The sequence below is a fragment of the Grammomys surdaster genome, unplaced genomic scaffold, assembly GCF_004785775.1.
Source record: "Grammomys surdaster isolate TR1022 unplaced genomic scaffold, NIH_TR_1.0 65, whole genome shotgun sequence".
In the NCBI taxonomy this organism is placed as follows: Eukaryota; Metazoa; Chordata; class Mammalia; order Rodentia; family Muridae; genus Grammomys; species Grammomys surdaster.
Genome location: NW_021604567.1, coordinates 2,364,561 through 2,382,476, shown reverse-complemented (window position 1 = coordinate 2,382,476; position 17,916 = coordinate 2,364,561). Strand labels below are relative to the sequence as shown.

Genomic DNA, 17,916 nt, shown 5'->3' with positions numbered 1-17,916 from the left:
GTATAGGTGCTTGCCACCTATCCTAATGATCTGAATTCAGTCTTCAAGATCTACATGGTTGAAAGAGAGAACTAACTACTAGGAATTGTCCTCTGATTTCCACATGCAGGCAGTGACATGTGTAGCAAGCATGTGTAACACACACACACACACGCAGAGAGAGAGAGAGAGAGAGAGAGAGAGAGAGAGAGAGAGAGAGAGAGAGAGAGAGAACAAATAAATAACAGACATGCATCTCAATTGTTCACTAAGGGCCCTAAGTTTACCAATTTCCTGTTTCCAAATGGAACTTGATGCTTTCCTTTTTTTCATCTTAGCTGATAGACAAGGAACATCTCTGCTGACTGAACTATGATTCTGAGGTAGTCATCATATTGAATGTATATTTGAAAATACATTTGCAGATATTGCAAGTTCAATTGTGAGAGCAGAAATAGGGTAACCAGAGAAAAAAACATTGTATAATTATCTATTGATTGTGCTGTCTCTTCTAAGAAAGTGGGCTTCAGTGAGTAAGGCATAGGCTTTCTCTTTGTTCCCAGTGTAGGATAATGCAGATACTACCTAACTATTTCCTAGACTGAATCCTGGCCCCCAAATTCACATGTTAAACTCTAACATTAAAGTATATTAGACTATGATTTGGAGATAGTGACTTTCAAGAGGGGGAAATTCAAATAAGGCCTTTGGAGTAGCAAGGACCATTCACTGGTAAGCCAAGGAGAAGGAACTCAGGTGAACTTGTACACATTAACACCCCTCATCTTGGACATGCAGCTTCCAGAATTGTCAGATAACACATTTCTGCTGTCTAGCTCCCCATGTCTCTGTGTGGTGTTTTGTTATGGCACCCCTAAAAAACCAATCTGGTACTTAGAAAAGAAATGATCAAGCTTTTTCAAAGCAGTGAAGTCATTCAAAGAGCTTTGTGCCACATTCTCCTGATATGTGCCTTTAATATCTTCAGCTGTCATATTGCACAGAGGAATTTCCAATACCATAAACATGTGTTACGTGGGCCCCTACTTTGAGAGCATAATGTATGTCATAGGAATTACCTCTCACTGTCAAATGAACTCTGTGAAGTGGCTACTATTATTGCCAACACTCAGATAAAACATGAAGTTCAGGGATAGTATAACTTGTCCAAGGTGCTAAGTGTCAAAGGCAGATTTCTCAAACAAAGCCAGCTCTTTTCTGAACACCCAGCAATCATGTTCATCATGAGTCACTGAAAGAATAGACGGGTTCACTGGAGATAGAGTGAGACAGTGCTCAATGGGGGACCTGCCTGACTCACGACATTTCACAAGTCCCATAAGTTCTAACCACAATGCACCAGGGCAACCAAGGCAGCCTTTCAAGGTATCACTGCAGCAGATAAATCATCAGAGAAAAGCCTTCTTTGTGTATTATTGGATATTGACATGGTTATAAAACATATCTCAACACAAAACCCACACATAACTAGACATAGCAACATTATTCATAATACTAAAAAAAAAGTGGAACTAACCCAAATACCCATCAAACAATTAATGAATACATAGTTTGGCATATCCACACAGTGGACCATTGCTCAGAATACATAGGACCCAAGAACTCATTCTCACTAAAAGATGGGTGAAAAGTGAAGCAGGCTAGATGAACAGAGCCAGACACTGAAGATGTGTTACTCCATCTCTATGAAATATAACCAGTAGTCAGGCTCTTAGAAAAAAAAATAACTGGTGGGTTTTGGAAGCTAGGGGAAAAGGAAGATGCTGCTAACGGAAATGAGGCTTCTTTGGGGTGAAAATGTTCTGGAGTTGCATAGTGATGGTGGATTACAAATTTGTGAATTAAAAAACATTGAATTGTATACTTTCAACTAGATAAATGTTATGATATATGAATCAGCTTTCAACTAAAAAGAAAACAAAAACAAACATCATCTGCAGATGAGGGTCATATGAGCGCTCAAGGGACAGCATTATTTTGTCCCCATGATTATGACATAATAAAATGGATAAATTTTATATTACAGGATTACATCAGGTCCATCAGGGCTTATATCCATCCACATACTGATATTATACACACTGTATTGAGAACCAACCTTGCTTAAATATTTTTGGCTCCTGACCAGACCCCAATTTCTATTTTTGGTTTGGAAACAGAGTCACTCTCTTTTACAAGAAAGCATGAATGGGAATCAAGAGGAAAAACTGTCAATCCCATTCAAGATTATGTGAAGTAGGAAGGTGACAGAGCAGATTGTGTGGCAATAAGAGAATACAATATTCTACCATGTTGCATAAGCAGGTAGCTATTGGGTACTAGGTTTTCTGATATTTCAGTTGGTATGCTATATAACATATATACCATCATATATACTATTTATAGTGCTCATTGGATAAATAGAATATTTAGCACATACATATTAAATATACATTATGTATATAGTTCATTTACAAAACAATTAAATAGTGTACATAGCTATTCTGAAGCATTGAACTTAAAATTCACTGTAGAGAAGACACACTTGTGCACATTTAAGACACATAAATCTTACATTATGTGTGATATGTTTTAGCCATATTACTTCTGCTAGCCTTCAGAACAAACAGCTTCTGCATGTTGCAATTTGCCTTATTATCTACTGCAGTGTTAATTTTGCCTACGGATACCAGATTTCCAGCCATTTTGATGTCAATGCTTCCTTCCCTGATGTTGTGTCCCATCTTTAGCTTCTTGTTAGGTCCCCAGAACTTTCTGTTTTTCTCAGAGTATCACACTGCACTTGGCTGCTGTTATCTTTCCATCTTTATGACTACTAGCTAGTTTAAAGTGAAGCCTGACTATTCGGGAAGCATTAAGGCTGAGTGGTGACTCCGAGGGGACATGATGAACGGTGAGTTAGCCGCCGCAGGCTGAGTCCCAGCTGTGGCAGTCATTAGCCATGTGGGGCGAGCCATTACTCTGTCTGCAAAGTGGGGGTTACATCAGGCTTAAAGAGTTATTGTGAAAACTAAGATAACGTTCTATAAATTATAAATTACTATAAATCACCTAAGCTATTATTATCGTGTAAATGCTCTCCCTTCAGTGCCAGAGCCTACAAAGGGCGTAGATCCCTGGGTTGAGAACAATATTGATTGGAACACGGGTGAGAGACCAAGGAAAATTGAAAACACAGTACCTACATGGGTTTGGTGCCAGATAGCTAGCTGCACAGCACTGAAAATGAAAAGATACAGAAACCAAGTAAATACCCAGATAGAACAAGGTTTCCCTTAACTACTTACTCCAGGACATATCCAGAGGCTCTAGTGTGGGGGCCTTTGGGTATTTACTTGATATTCAAGACCAGTCATTAATGGAGAGGAAGAGATTAAGGCCTGGAAACTGTATGGGAAGCTTATCTCCTTTAATCAGGCTTTCTGATGTATGCCTAGCTTCCAGTGTCATGCCTTCCAGGAGGGTGTCCCGTCTGTCTTATGGGAGTTAGTCCTAGACATAACATGAAGAAGCAAGTCCTCATTTCGTTTGTTGGTTTTTGTTTTGTATGCAACACTCTGTAAAAAGCTGACAATAGGACAGTTTGGGAGACCCTTAAAATCTTACCCACCCCAGGATAGTATCTAGACCTTGGCTTACAAACCTTTAGATCCCTGGTTCTCAATCCATGGGTGGTGACCCCTCTGAGGATCAAATGACCCTTTCACATAGGTTGCCTAAGATTGTCTGAAAACACAAGTATTTATATTAAAATTCATATGAGTAGCAACATTACAGTTATGAGTATCAACGAAAATAACTTTATGGTTGGGGGTCATCACGTCATGAGGAACTGTATTAAAGGGTTGCAGTATTAGGAAGGTTGAGAAGCACTTCTCTAGATGAACAAGGTATGCAGAAGGTAGGAAGGAGGGAAGCACCGAGTTACTGTAGAAAATGTGCTTATAAAAGCGCCTATACTCAGTGTGTAAACATTCTTATTAGTTGAATGCAAATGACGATATGTCCTTCATGTCTTTTTGTCAGCTGGTAAGTTACCCAATATGTCATTTGTCTCATATGTGGGACCACATAACTTCTTAAATGCATTTTCATGACCAAACAAGCCAATGATCATCACTCTGACTTTCATATTTAGAATGTCACAGCATTCAGGCCTGGTGGAACAGATCTATGACTGTAGCTACTGGGGACCCTGCTTGGATGACAGAGGATGTTCAAGACCAGCCTGTGAACGTAAGTGAAACCTGACTTCACATTATAAGAAAGCCTGGACATCCTGCTGAGGGGTAAAGTGCTCGCACAGAATGAAAGAAAAAGGAGAGAGTGCTTAAGATACCACGGCTTCTTATTTTTATCTACAATTTTACTCTTGCTGGGCAGTGGTGGCACAAACCTTTAATCCTAGCATTTAGGAGATAGAGGCAAGCAGATCTCTGTGAGTTCGAGACCAAACTGATCTACAGAGAGAATTTCAGGGCAGCCAGGGCTACACAAAGAAATCCTGTCTCAAAATAAAAATGCTATTTAATATAATTAAAAAATTTTTAAACTGTCTGGTTCATCTTAAATTTTAGGAACTATCAAAGGAACCCTGTGTGTAGTGAGAAAGAATGACAAGGAAAAGCCCAGACACAACTAATCAGGATGTTTTTAGACGCATGACACAGACCACTGGCCTCTCTAGTCCCCATTCTTCACCTCCTCCTTACTTATAGAAAAAACCACACATTTTAGCCTCTGTTGAAGACGCAGGTGAACACAGTTCAGCTATTGAGGTTGAAGAAAAATGTCCCCTTTTTGCTTAGTCTTTTTGATTCCAGCCACTCTGCTCTGAATTACGATTCCATGCAGAAGGTAGGATCAGCCATCTTGTACTTGACCAAGTCATAAGCTGCCACAATTATCCTGTATTATCTATCTTTAAATTTTCCCTTTTAGAAGAATAGTGAAGCTCCTGTTATTAAAAGCTAAGCTGCATTTTGAGTTTATTACTCATGCCCAAATCTCTTCCTCCGTGTTTCTAAGCTTTTATGGAACAAATAGGTTTAATATCTGTCCAAGGGTCAACAGAACGGTCATGGTTCTTTTATTAGTAAACAGCACATATGACGAAAGGTATGTGGCCAAGACTTTTAGCAATAGGGGCCATTTGTTGGGTCACTACCATGTGCCAATTCTTGTGCTGAAGCATATGATCTTATTCAATTTTTTCAGTGGGTGCTATTATTTCTAATTACAGGAGCCCAGGATGTAACCTGCACAGATCAGAGCAAGCGGTAGAAACAGGAGCTATAATTAAGCGTGTATGACTATAATGTAGTAAATGGTTTTATATACAACTCCACATGTTACACGATATAGCCAATATAAGGCTTGCAGAGAATCACTCTGGTAGACCAACAGTGGGAGTGTGGTTATGGGTAGCAACAGTCATGAAGAGCAACACCATCTCCTGACAGCTCAGCATGGAACTTTTCAGTTCCCACCACACTGAAGCCAAGCGTGCTGACACTAGTCCTGATAGCACTGATTCCCTGGGGCTAGCTTGCTGCCAGACAGCTGAGCAAGGCTTCCGGTTCACTTCCAAAACTCATGTTATCCGCTGACACAATCTAGATAATAAAAGAAGATGTATTGTTTGCAATTCGGTAATAATAGTTTACTGAGAATTCTGTTTCTTCTCTGAACTAAAAATAACTGATATTACAGATATTTTTTTATTATTATTGGATTTAAGTGATGCCAAAATAATGGTCCCCTGATTGATGGTTCAAGGTGGGCAGGGTCTGCTCTATGGACTCCTCTCTGTCTCTCTCACATAACTTTCCTCAGCCTATCATCCTCTCGATTGCCTTCTCTCATCAGCCCATTTGGTAGTCCAAAGCCATTTCTTGGGGCATCTAAAGCATCTGTGAGGCAAGCCCCTCCCTCATCCAATTCCACTTTCTCAGACATTTTTCTGCTATAGAACTCTTTTATCCCACCCAGAACAGAAAGCAACATCTTTTAAATAAACAGATACTTCTTAAGCAGTTATTAGAAAGGGACCGACAACATACATCTTTGTGAAGAAGATCCTTGTTATAAAAAAAAATACATTTTTAGGATTGAACTGTCAATCACAAACTTCTTACACTGAATGCTAAAAATTAAATGCAGTGAAAGCTTATTTTTATGAAATTCTTTAATGCAATTACTGTTTTAGGGATTGGAATTACCTGGACTTTAAATCACATCCAAGCACTTGAGGCCACTCTAGCATCCTCAGTTCAGCTGACTGGGCTTGCTCTTGAGCTCTGTCTTCCAGTCTCACTGCAGTAAAGTTTATAGCTTCTCAGGAGAAACATGAAACTCTTCAAAAAGCTGCTGCCTGGCTATGTGGAACGGCAGCATACCTCAGCAACTGAGCCTCTCTGTTTTCATTTTTGTGAGACAAGGTCTTACTGTGTAGCCCAGGCTGGACACTAAGAGCTGCCGTAGCTTCCTAGGACTTAGGATTATAGCAGAGGAACTATATTTTAAATGTAGAATTTCATAAAAAATGATGGTCCAAGTCTCTCTGCTGTATTAGGAACTACACGTTTCAAAGTCTGCAAGAACATTGTGATATTTCTCATTATACCTATAGTTTATAACTGAGGAGACAAAACCCCAGAAGGAGCATGGTCTTTCAGTCAACTAATGTTCTAAATTAGAAATTCTTATATTAAATCTAGTGTTCTTCCCACAGTGCTAGGACTGACCTGTGCCTATAACTAGCTATAGTTTAGATGACCCTATATTCAATTTTCAAAATTCAAGTTTAAATATTCCCTAACTTTCAAAGGACTAAATGTGTAAGTTAAAATTCTAATTAGGAAGCTAAAATTCTCAAAGACCTTGACATAAACAGAACCAAACAGAGTAACAGAAAATATAAATAACTGTCAAACACCAGCCAACCTCTTGTTCCTTCTTTGAGGCTCAACACCAGAAGGTGGTCCTTTGCACTCACTGTCTGCAAGTTTTGCCAAAAGACATCTGTCCTTAGGTTTTAGACAGAACTACTCAAGCTCAGAATCAAGAAATCAATCAAATGTCTTAGTTCTTGGATGCATAAGACACCATCCACATCCCCCACTTCTGAAATGTTTACTCCTTTGTCCCTCCCTTTGCTTTGATTGTTTGTGTTGCTATTGTTTGTCTGGGAACTGAATCCCAAGCTTCATGTGTGGTAGTAAGCACTCCAGCTACATTCCCAGTATTTTCTGTTTTTAAGAGTGACATTTCTTGGGGGTAGCTTTCATATCTAACAGTTAACTGTTTGCTATCCCTAACTCCCTCTGCTAGCTTTCTCTTAAGAAGGATTGTGAGAACAAAACAAGTAGGCTGGATGGGGGAGGGGCCCAGAGAGAAAAAGATGGGAAATTGAAACAGAAAAGAAAAAAGAAAGAGCTGAAGGTAGATTAACAACACATAGGATAAAGGAGGAAAATGGAAAAAGCAACAACAACAACAAAAAGACCTGGGTCATCAGATAACAAGTGTATGTTTTATGCACATCATCTCATTTAAGACTCACACATTTTTAGGTCATTAGTTTACAATGATTGTCCTCACTCTGTAGCTACATGAAATGCCGTAAACCAACGGCACCATGGCATGGAATGTGGTCTTCTAAGTGAAAATCTTCCCCATAGGCTCATGTTGTTGAATATTTGGTCCACAGTTGTAGAGCTGTTTGGAAAAGTTTAGATCATTCAGTGTTTCTGGAGGAAGTACACCCTCCGGATGGCCATGGAGATTAAAAGGCCTCATCTATTCCCAGTTTTCTCTCTTTCATTCATGCTTATCTTTGAAGATGTGAGCACTTAGGATCCTACCCCTTTGCCATGCCTCCACCATGCCTCTGGACACCTTTCAACGTAAACTCTATTTTCTCTAAGCTGCCTTGGTCATGGTGCTCTATCATGGCAACAAAAAAGTAGCTAATGCAATTGCTGTGATGAAAATACCATCGAGTCATTTTACAGAAAGCTGGGACAGGAGCTCGGAATAGAGGCTGGTTTGTCCTGGGTTGGACTCTCAGGATGGACGGTTTGCCTGGGGTCACAGAGCTGCTGAATGACACTGTGAAGATTCAAACTCAGGCCAACCTGATATCAAAGTTCCTGTCTTAGTAACACAGCAAGCAAGGTAGGCAGAGGGGTGGGCAGTGAGTGGAAAGTTACTGGACTAAAGGAAATGGGGAAAGGAATAAAAGTCCCTTTGCTGCAGAGCGTTGTGCTGGATAATCCAGCTGCATGAGCCAGAGCAGATTCTCATTGCTCCTTTGAGCAAAAAGTCATGAGACCATCAGAGAGTGGCAATCCGATAGGCTAACTACTTCAGAATCTTTTCCCAATTCATGAACCTTAAGACATTTAAGGAAATGGCTGACTTTTTGGAAAGCAATGCAAATACTTGACTAGAACAAATATCTGCAGACTGGAAAGCAGGAAGAGATAAAGCAAATGTGTCTAGAAAAATGGTATTAACAGAAGTGGCCTGAGATATACACCTTGATTTATAAGGAAGTCCTGGGTATTTTGTTTCTCAGAAATCACAGTGACAGATGGAGTCCCTAAATAGGGAGAGGAGAAAGGCTGAAAAACTATTTTTAAAAGAAGAGTAAGAGAAATCATCTCAGACCTGTAAATAATCAATAACCAATTATCACAGACCTGTAAAAAGATCTCCTAGCAGATACATAAAATAAAACATCAAAGAGCTATTTTTACCCCCAAGCCATGAAATATTAGGGAAGAGGAAAACAAATAGATACTTCTAAGTATCTTATATATATTTCCATTTTGACCAGTTCCATGGATTAATTTGTAAATGGATTTATTACAGTAAACATCTCTGTTGAGTCTTGGCAGTGAAGGAAATCTAAACTTCTCAGGCTGGTCCGGATTTATATAGCCTCTTAAGAGAGTTAGAAATGGCCACTTACCTTTCTATATAAGAGTCTAAGCTTAGCAATGGCAATCTTGTTTACTGATAATGAAAAGAATCCGAAATTTAGCACAGTGAAATCTTTTGCTATCCAGGTCTCTGAATGTATCAGTTTTCTACATCTTTATGAACCCCTAACATCAAACTGACTCTCTGATAGTTCTTGGTTTTAATACATGAAGCTTTCCTGGTTTTTTGCTGGGGGTAACTTTTTATGTTTACAATCGTTCGTTCACTTCATCTACAGAGACGCTGACTTAATACTCAGCACCTAGTATTCAATCATAAAAAATCATCAGAGTTCTGTCATGGACCAGTTCTAGTTCATTGATTCAAGGTCAAGTGTATCGAGAAGACAGCCCCCTTGAACTTTCTGCACACAGCATTCCTAATGATGAATAGGAAAAGAGCAGGCACCAGAGGGTCGTCTCCTGCGGCTCTTTTAACTGAAATTAGTTTTTCATGCAGAGACATGCTCTGCTTGCCGGGTAATCCTTACATGCTTTTTGGAAGCCTGCTACAGTCTCCTGGGACAAGTAGTTCATTGTCTTCTAAGGGAACACGCACATAAAGGAGATTTACTAACATTTTAGAGCCAAGAACCTTGGGTTTAGAGACAATTTAGGATATGTTACTTAGACTTCTAGAGTTCCTGAGTATTTCAATTACAGTGAGTAGTCGGGACTATAGGTTTTCTTGTCTGGATGTAAGCTCATTGGCATTTAACATGCAGCTATAAAATTCCCTCTTTTAATTAACGATCACAATAAGAGACCCCTATCTTCAAAGAATTTGGCAACTGACATAAAACACAAGTAAAATAAATGAAGCTGTCATCTGCAAAGCATGTACCTGAGGAAGAGCCTCGCCCGGATCAGAAAATCGTGATAGATGTACACCCTGGGCAGCTACAGGTAGCTGTATAGAAACCAGTTCATAACAACCTTTATGCTTTCAACGTTCCTGAGATGAGAAAACAGAAAAGGATCCACAAACAGCCGAGAAGCAGGATAATGGCAGGAAGGAAGCTGTGTGGAAACAAAGATTTCTCTTTGACTGCTGGGCTAAGGACTTTATCTCCTTGCTCTTCAGGAATGCTTGGAGTTCATGCATCCACCACACCAGACGCCACGTGAAATCACGTTTCCTAGAGGTGACTGTCTGGTGGACTATACACAGTTCATTCCACGCTATGAACTCAGGCATTTAAAGCACACTTCTGTTTGGTTTACAGAGTTCCTAAGAATGGAACTCTCTCGAGAACAGCAGTCTGAATTCTGACCGTCAGGGAAGGCAGCTCGGTAAACAACCCAGGGAATGGTAGTTGAAGGAAGATGATGCTGACTGTGGGGACCCAACCACAGCCTCACATGTGTACCGCACAAGTTCATACCAAGGGGCCAGTGACTCCTACTATTTAACCCTAGAAATACAGACAATAAAAAGACCAAGTCCAAAAGCCACAAAAGAAAAATGTCTTTCTATGCCAAATCCACACCACATACATTCTATACAACAACACTGTCCTATAGTGCTGGTAAAGACGCTCTTGCGTACGTGTCACTGATTGCTTACGTGTCACTCATCATCTTCATATAAAGATAGAACCTCAATCTGTCACTGCTCGTTACATGAAGGAAACTCTGAAAACTCATTGAAAAAATCTAATAAGACAAATGAAGGAGATCTGACTTCAGGCTCTGGCTTGGCCACTCCAGGCCTGGAAGGTTGCCTAATCCTTATTCCTTGTCTTCTTCATCAAGAAAATTCAAAGGGTAGAGACAAGAGACCTGCTTAGAAAACCAAGGAAAAAAGCCAAATGTGGTAGCACACATTTGTAATCTCAGTGCCCCTGAAGTAAGATGGGAGGAAGAAACTTGACAAGCACCTACAAGTTCAGGGGCCAGCAAGACTAGAAGACACCACACGGCAGAAACAAAAGAGAGATGCTACCTCAATACAATGGAAGGCTCCTGAAAACTGTCCCATATCATACACCGCATATACTCACACCCTTTTCAGTTGAAAAGTTATACCAGTGAGTTGCTAAGACTTACAATGTGCCTAAATTTCTATAAAACTCTGACCTGTTTCCATGTAGTCTCTGTATATCTTGACATTTAAAATCACCCAAGTGTCTTTATAAACTCTGAACTGCTTAGTTTTTTTTTCCCCCAACACTTTAAATACTAGAGCATAGCCTGTATCAGAAAGGCTCTAGCTGTATCATCAGCTACAGAAGTGAAGCCAGTTTTCGATTTCCTTGGACTTTCTGTTGACTATTCGTGTCAGAGAACAAAGTAATCAAGCTCTTCTGTAAATCTCTGGGAACTGAGCACTCACACATCTCAGTACTCTGAGATTTCGGGTAGCTTAGTCAGTCATAGGAAGTGAGGAAACCTCCAGGTCTTCAGTAGAGCCAGGTCTGCAGGAGGAAAGAGTTGCTACAGGCTGTTTTCCATTCCTGCTACTCTGTATCATAAACAGAAATGGGGAGGGGGGAATAAGACAAGCCAGCTGACTTTTCAGGAGTAAGATGGGCAGAGAGGTTGAGATAGCCTCTGCCTACCTTAATCTGATGAGCTAATTCAAAACATAGCATAGCAAACTCGGCCACATGCACACAAACCCCTCTGAAGAATCACACATCTCCACGTCACCCCCTCCTTACTCCATCCCATGAATCTCTTATGTTTGCAAGGGAGATTTTCTTATTTGAAGATAATAGGGTTGAATGGGTTTGCAGTTTTTGTCACAGTTAAAGTATATGATGCTATTTGTAAAACCAATAAAATTTAATATTTCACTAGAAGCTTCACTTATGAAAAAGAGAAAGCTCTCTTTTTATAAAAAAAAAAACAGTTTTATGGTCACTGGAGAAAACAGACCTGTGAGTGCTGATTCCTTGATTTAAAAGCTTTATTTTCTATGTGAGAAGTAGGATTCCAGGATGCCAGCTCCCGCGGAAAACGCAAAAGGCTCTCCGTATTTGTGATGCTGTACAACGGCCAGGTTAAAGACCGTGGAAGCTAAAAGTATAGAGCTATTGGCATGCAGGCTACTCATCATAGGCTGTCAAATTTAGAAACAACTCAAAGAAAATACAGACAGTCCTGATCTCAATCATTTGGAGGGAAAACAGAAATGTTAGCACAAACCACAAAGCAGTAGTATTTATCTCTACAAACAGAATTCAACTCACCTTTCTTGCGCAGAAACCCGGGACTCTTGGCTAACCGGCCCGCAGTGATTCCTCAAGTGGATCCTGAAACAAATGGGCACCTGGAGCTCCTGGTGCACTTCCCACCTAGGCTCGCTCGCTCGACTGTTAATGAACAGCTTAGAGGCTTCTCTCTCAACACTGAGTCACACAGGGAGGAGGTAGGCCGTGTGAAAGAGGGTGTCACCCTGTACAAATACCAGCTCGACAAAAACAGTCTCATTCACGGGACTGCTGTCTCTGTAGGGAAGTTCTTCAAATAATTTGTGGCCTTGCTATGCCCCAAAATGCTCTTTCTCACTCTTTCAACTGATCTCCACAACACATAATACTGGATAGCCGGCAGCCCAGCCAACCACTTGTAAATAAGCTTTTTAAAAAGCAAAACAAGTCTCTCCTTCCTCCCTTTCCCCCTCCCTTCCTCGCTCTACTACTTGTGGTATGAAGTCAGAGATGAATGTACCGGGAGCGCACTGCTCAGTTGGGAAAGGAACATTTACGTGAACTCTGGGACCAGAAGTACACAGAACCCATTATATAAATTCCACATTTCGAAAATTTATACAGATATCAGAGAACTATCACACCTCAAACGTAAGAATCTTCATCCTTAAATTATTTCACAATATGTTAAAAAAAAAAAAAAGCAGGAGCAGGACCGCTCCATGCTGCCAAGATGCTGCCAAGCCTGATGATCTTCGGGACTCAGTGGCGGGGAGCAAACTGATTCCTGCAGATTGTCCTGTGACCACATGCAGACCCTAACACGCATATCCAAACACATACACGCAAATAATTCAATAGAATTTTAATTAATGTTTTGAGCTTGAAGAAGACACAGAAAGCAGCAAGAATATTTAGGACTGAGTGAGTTCTCCTGATTTCTGATGCTTATAACACAGGAAGAGACTATGCTAAAGGCATCATCTCCATATGATCCATCCAGTTGGTAAGTGAGAGTACTTACAAACTTCACTGTATCAAGGAGAACTAAGGCACAAGCACTAAATGACTTGCTCATGGTGGATTCTGTGACCACAGGAAACTAAACCCAGGCGTGCATGGGTCTGTGCTGTGTTCTCCACTGCTCTGTGTCATGATGGCGCCATGAAATGCGTTAAGCAATGCACCAGCTCCTGTAGTGCTGGCAGCAAGTCATTAATTATGACATGTATCTACTCCTGGGCAGAAGAAATTGGCTCTGTAATTACCACCCTAATGATGTCTTGTTTAACAGACATATAACATTTATTTCTTTTAGCTGAAAGGAAGATGAGCAGTCCTCTATTTAAAAAAAAATCCTCAAAGTCCAGGAGAAATAGACCAGTGATGACTAGTCTTTATCAGTTTTAGAGCATCCCTGAGATGAGAAGGTAACAATCATTTAATAACAATTATTAAAATAATATGTGACGGCTTCTTAGAGCAGTTGAAAGTACGATATTCATGTTTTCTCCTTCCAATATTATGTAGAATTGGGAGCTAGTAGTTTCCTTAGATATAACATGCAGACAAAGCAACACAGCACTCCAGCGTCCAAGACAGGGTCTGTGGTGGGCAGTGTTACGGTTCATCTTGTTGAGTGCTAATTTTCCTTATAAACTTCATTCCATTTTTCCAGGCAGCTGCCTCCAGTAATTTGGCATAGGCACCTGACAGCAAACCTTTGCCATTGCAGCTTCTGAACTTACCTTTCGAGAAGCCCTTGAGAATTCACTGTGCCATGGACCTGGCCAAGCCCAGTTATTCTAAGAATTCTCAGGGTTTAGCAGTTCAGGCTGGAGTGAAACTGAGGTCACACCTCCTGGCCACCGCCACACCCACACACTTTGTGTTTGGCATCTGTACACTCTTTGGAATTCTAGACTTTAAACATTTGCACTGAAGAATGCCTGTTTGGTATGAAGAAGTCTGGGTTTTGCTTACATGTTTAGAATAGGTCCTCTTTTGAATCAGAATTGAAAAGGTATTGGTTTTGCTTAGTAAACTGGGTGTTCTAATGCACAGGGGAGAAGAAATGCTAACTACACAAAGAAATAGTTATTTGTAAACTCAAATCCCTCAAATGTAACTTGGACAGTTTTTTTAAACCTCAATATGAGGTAAAAACCCATTTTTCTGGTTCTGTATTTTATGAGGGACAAAGCCATATGTTTAAATATTCTGGAAGTTAGTACTTGTCTATACAAGATACTTTGGAACTGTTTATCCCCACAATTTTAACCAAGTTCTAACACTGACTATAACTTTATTTCACCTGGATGTTTCTACTTCTTGTTATTCTTGCCACAGGCACAGCCAAGCCTGACACTGTCTTTAGGAGCAGTCTTAAGGAAGTTATTTGTTGGTGTGCTGATGAATTGGGATGACCCAGAAAACAGATGATCCAGTTCTCTTTAGCAAAGCTTCCAAATGCTAAGCTTCCTTAAATCCTTCTTGCTGTTGTGAAAGGTTCACTTCAGAGTCTGTGAGAGGAGCCCCCACCCAGGATCTCTTCTGTGTTCTCTCCTCTTCTAAGCAGAAGCGGCTTTGATGTAGGAATCTATGAGATCATCAGTGGCAAAAGATATATATATATCTTCTCTACAGTGAATGTAGCTCTGGTTTGGTCAATCCATGGCAGTGCTGGTCCAGTTAATGCCAGAAAGAAGAACTGATATAACTGGGTAAGGGAACTCAGCAGCCATTCTCTCCTCATTGGTACTGAAATTGAGAATCCCTATTTCAACGTTTTAATTTTCTCCTCCTATTCCTGTGTCTACCAGTAATAAACCCACATGAGAAAGATACAGGCAACCTTGTTGACTAAGCCAATTAAGAAAATATGTGCCCTTTAATTTTGGTTGGTGACCAAGAGTAGGCTCATGCCTCAAAGTCTCTTGGTGCCAACCTCAGGGGTACAGCATTTTTAAAGGCAAACACCATAGTTACATCAATGTTAGATAGAGTCAGAGTAACCTGGAGATACTTGTTTAAGCAGAACATAGTTATTTCAGACACAACATGGCACTAACTTTGAGTTATACTTTCTTTAGTTATATTAGTTTAGGTCTGTATAAACATTAATTATGTTCGTTAATACATCTGGACCATGGTCAGAGTCATGAAAATTCCAGATGTGTTTCCAAGCAGACATGACTATGGGGAGTGGAATGGGAGGGAGTGGAAGGCTGAGAACTGTCAAAGCAACCACATCAGGATGATGTAACCTTAGTCACTTCACACCAAACCCATTCAGAAGTCCCTGTCTTAGTCTCAGTCTCAGAGTCTGTTCATATCTGTATGTGCCCAAGTCTCATGACCTCTGTAGACAGTCATGTGCTATCAGGTAAATATGGTCCGACCATTCTGACTTTAGGCTGAAGGGAAGAACTGTGTACCGACTAGAAGAGAGGACTACTTTTTCTTCCACTGAAAACTGTAGAATGGCAAACTATTTATAAAATTTTGGTCTTATCTTTAAGCTGAGGTCATTATCCAACAGAGTCAACTAACCTGGACCCTTGTGGTCCCCCAGAAGTTGAACAACCAACCAAAGAACAAGCATCAAACTTGACCATATGATTTTTAGCCCTTAAGAACATGTCTGGGCCCCCTGGAGTTCCCAGGGACTGGACTACCAACCAAAGAATACACATGTAAGGACCCATGGCTCCAGCTGTGTATGTGGCAGAGGATGGCCTTGTTGGAAATCAGTGGGAGTGGCGGCCCTTGATCCTGTGGGGGTTCGATGCCCCAGTGTAGGGGAACGCCAGGGAGGGAAGGCAGGAGTGGGTGAGTGAGTGAGTGGGTGGGTGGGTGGGTGAGTGGGTGGGGGAACACCCCCATAGAGGCAGGGGGAGGGGAGATGGGATAGGGAGTTTTCAGAGGGGAAACCTGGAAAGGGGAAAACATTTGAAATTTTAAATAAAGAAAATATCCAATAAAAGAAAAAGTATTTAAAAAAGAAAAGTGAGTCTGGGGATTTGAAAATACTCAGAGCTTTAGACTCTATAAGGAGTAAGTAAGCAGAACAAAGTGGATGATACAGATGACATCTAGAGACAAGAATGCTGATAGAATACAGATTATACACCAGGCACAATAGTGCAGACCCTTAATCTCAGGACTAAAGAGGCAGAGGTAGACAGATCTCTGTGAGCTTGAGGCCAACCTGAATTACATAGTGAGTTACAGGACAACGAGGGCTATGTAAAGAGACAAAAAAAAAAAACAATGATAAAATGTTGCATTTTCCAGTGAGAAGAAAGACACTACTGGAAATAGGACTAGAAGCCATTCACATCAGGTTCCAGTAAAATATCACAAGTTGAGTTAATGCCCTGAAATCTTGAATGAGACTAAATTAGTAAAAAGTGACCACATATCATTTATATGATAGAGGAAATTTAAGACAACATGGCGGTTGGGCTGTGTGGCATGGTTATTGCTGTCAGCTTTTAGCAGGGTTTACTGTGATAATCAGAAGTAAAAGGAGGGGCAGGGAAATAGAAAATATATGCAGTTTTGCAAATAAAAAATATATGTAACATGTGGACAAATAAAATTTGCTCAAAGAGGCCAAAGTTAAAAAAAAAAGCCATGTGGAATGGAAAGATAGAAGTTAAGATCACTTGTTTTTGCAGAGGACTTGGGTTCAGTTCCCAGCATGCAGATGACAAATCACACTGTCTATAATTCATTACAGGAGAGCTGACACCCTCTTATGACCTCTGTGGGTACCAAGCATGCATATAGTGCAGAGACATACATGTGTAACAGACATTTATTCATATTAAATAAAGAAAATCAAGATTTTAAAAGGGGGAGGAGCCCATCTAGGGACCATTATTTGGGTTCTTTTTGCTTTTTTCTGCTGGTCCCTGGCCCTCAAATAGGCGGACTAACTCTGTGATACAACAGATAAATAATTTGGTAGCAAAACTACTCAGATACATTATCATAAGTTAGCTATGGAGGACCACGAGACTCAAGATGAGGTTGTTACTTTATACAGGGTGTTTCCAAAACCCATCTCCACCCAACCTAAAAGGGGGGACTTCTGCCCCTAGACCAAGGAGAGAGGGGCCGCCCAGAACCCCCTCTGACAGAAGATCTGAATTCTTGCTTAGGCTGCAAGGCTAAGCACTGCAAGGGAATATAAATAAAAGATAAAAATATCTATCTGGGTTCCCTGAGGGACAAGCCTGACTGCATAGGGGTTGATGTCAAAAGTATCCCCTCTCCAGGAAAAAGACATCGGGACGGGTATGGCCCTTGTGCCTCACTGGACAACGACAGGGGGACTGGAGCCATTACAAGGTCCCCTTCAAATACTGGAGGTCAGGCCTATATCCCCGCCTTCGCAAGTTTAGAATTGCCACAGCCCTTCTATACTTAGAGAAGGGAGGAGATGTCAGGGGCAGCCCTGCTTACACACTGTAGGCCTAAAATCAGCCATAGGCCTAAAATCAGCAATAGGCCTGTCATACATGTATACTAACACCAAGTCTTGGGTCTCATTGGAAAAACATTGAAACAGATGGCTACAAGCTAGTGTCAACAGGCAGCTTTTGTGGAAATTTATAAGCCTGAGTAGTCATAGACCTTGCAAATACGTAGCCTTGGCAGACAATACCAACTTAGATAAGGACAAGCGAGTCATAGGCAGAGTCATAGTGAATTGTCCCCTGAACCTTCACCTAGCCGATACCTGGTTCTGAAGATATCTGTATTCC

The 17,916-nt window shown here is 40.7% G+C and overlaps 1 protein-coding gene across 1 annotated transcript in view; it reads right to left on the bottom strand.

Annotated features, from left to right (window-relative positions):
* Positions 1–12,305, bottom strand: part of Scel (sciellin) — a 97,571-nt gene extending 85,266 nt beyond the window's left edge. The window contains exon 1 of the mRNA XM_028771945.1: positions 12,182–12,305. The gene's annotated coding sequence lies outside the window, so the exon portion shown is untranslated. The remainder of the gene's footprint in view (positions 1–12,181) is intronic.
* Positions 12,306–17,916: the final 5,611 nt, after the last annotated feature.